Source organism: Lolium perenne, chromosome 1 (assembly GCF_019359855.2).
Source record: "Lolium perenne isolate Kyuss_39 chromosome 1, Kyuss_2.0, whole genome shotgun sequence".
Classification (NCBI taxonomy): domain Eukaryota; kingdom Viridiplantae; phylum Streptophyta; class Magnoliopsida; order Poales; family Poaceae; genus Lolium; species Lolium perenne.
Genome location: NC_067244.2, coordinates 132,571,603 through 132,573,640, shown reverse-complemented (window position 1 = coordinate 132,573,640; position 2,038 = coordinate 132,571,603). Strand labels below are relative to the sequence as shown.

At 57.8% G+C, this 2,038-nt stretch overlaps 1 long non-coding RNA gene across 1 annotated transcript; it reads left to right on the top strand.

Moving 5' to 3' along the window:
* Positions 1-741: 741 nt before the first annotated feature.
* LOC127294161 (uncharacterized) lies at positions 742-1,649 on the top strand. Its single transcript, XR_007846423.2, has 3 exons — positions 742-858; positions 1,433-1,517; positions 1,596-1,649. It is a non-coding gene; the product is annotated as an uncharacterized lncRNA (long non-coding RNA).
* The last annotated feature ends 389 nt before the right edge of the window (positions 1,650-2,038 follow it).

Below are 2,038 nucleotides of genomic sequence, written 5' to 3'. Positions count from 1 at the left end.
TTTTTTCCAACCCTTTATTTTTCTTTTGTTCAGCCCTGCGCTCAAGCTTGGCCCAAGGCCTAAGGGCTCTGCTGGATCCGCAAGGACCTCAACCCCTCCTCCTCACTCAAGCCCGGCACCATCTGGTGCCGGCAACACCTCTGCCTCCCCTTTGGGAGGCACTACAAGTTCGGGGCGCGCGGCCCCTACACCGCCAGACCACCGCGCGGAGGAGGACCTTGTCTCCCCTCCTGAGAACCAAGAGACCGGCGCCAGCAACACCGGCGCCGGAGAAGAAGCTGCCGGGCGGGCGGAACCTCTGGTTCCTCCCGTCCTAGAAAAGAAGAAGAAGAAGACCAAGACGTCTTCCCCCTCCAGAGCCGCGCCGGAAACTTCCGCGCCGGCTCCCTCCAACCCGGGTGATGCGCCTGACGCTCCCCCTTCTCCCAGGACCGCGCCAACGCCTCCACCGGAAGCTCCCCGCACCGAGCCAGCCGATGCTACTCCAACGCCGCCTCCGCCCAAGACCTTGACGCTCGTCAAGGGAAAGGCAACGGCCTCCAGCACGCCCTCCGGCGGCCAGCAGCCCTTGGTGCTGCACGTCGCCCGCGCCGCTAGCGCTGCCGGCGAGAAGGCCACCGGCCTGCTTGGCCGGATCACGGCGTTCCAGCGCGAAGGCCGGGAGCTGGGGCACTTGCTGCCCTACGCCCAGAAGTGGAACGCCGCGGACGTGTCTGCGGCGACCCGCGGCCTGGGCAAGGCCGGCTGCCTGCGCCTGACCCTGCTGGTAACCGGTGCGCAGAGGAGCACTTTATGCGGCTGCGGCGGGCCGTCAAAGAGCTGGACAGCGCGTGGTTCGATGCCACGAACAACATGATGGTAAGTTTCACCAGCTTCTCTCTTTTTCAACTCTTGCCGGTTTCTCTTCTTCCGGACCTTTTCTATCTTCTCTTTAACTTTTAATCCTATGCCGGTTTCTCTTCTTGCTGAATTTTGTCTATCCTCCCAGTCCCCGAGTTTCGTGTTGAGATCGTAGCTCTTAGCACGAAACTTAGGTAAAAAACGCGCGAAACCGGCATAGCCAGTCCCCGAGTTTCGGGTTAAGAACTTTGCTTTTAGCGCGAAACTTAGCTAGAAACGCGCGAAACCGGTATAGCCAGTTCCCGAGTTTCGGGTTAAGAACTTTGCTCTTAGCGCGAAACTTAGCTAGAAACGCGCGAAACCGGCATAGCCAGTCCCCGAGTTTCAGGTTAAGAACTTTGCTTTTAGCGCGAAACTTAGCTAGAAACGCGCAAAACCGGTATAGCCAGTCCCCGAGTTTCGGGTTAAGAACTTTGCTCTTAGCGCGAAACTTAGCTAGAAACGCGCGAAACCAGCATAGCCAGTCCCCGAGTTTCGGGTTAAGATCTTTGCTCTTAGCGCGAAACTTAGCTAACATATTTTCCTTGAACAGACCACGGCTGACGCTCGGAAGATCCTCTTTGAGGAGCTTCTTTGGGAGCACCGGGACCTCGCTGAGGCACACAGCAAGTGCCAAGGTAAATTCTTGTGCCTCCGGCATCTTCTTACCGGAAGGTTTTCTTTCTCTTAGTACTTATGATTTTCTGCTTGAACAGCTATCCCGGAAGCTTCTATTGAGGCCCTCAGGAAGCAGCTTGCCGCCGCCCAAGGTACAACTTCCTGTTTCCGGTTGGCTTGCTCCCTCTTCATTGTATCAGTACAACTTTACTAACATTTTCTTTCCGGGCTTCAGAGGAGAAGGACTAGCTCATCCAGCAGCACCAGGAGGACCTGAGCGCACAGAGAGCCAGCTACAAGGAGCTCAAGGGTCAGCTTATCCAGCTTGGTCTTGACCATGCCAAGGCGCTGAAGGCTGCTGAATCCGCTGCGGAGGCCAAGCTGCACGAGGCGCTGGAGGATGCTGGCAATGCCAATGTGGTGTTGCAGGCTGAGCTGGAGGAGGCCGCTAAGGCGCGGAAAGCTGCTGAGGACAAGGCCGCGCGGCTGGAGGCGGAGCAGAAGGAGTACGACCTTCTGGTCACGCAAACTGATGCGCTTG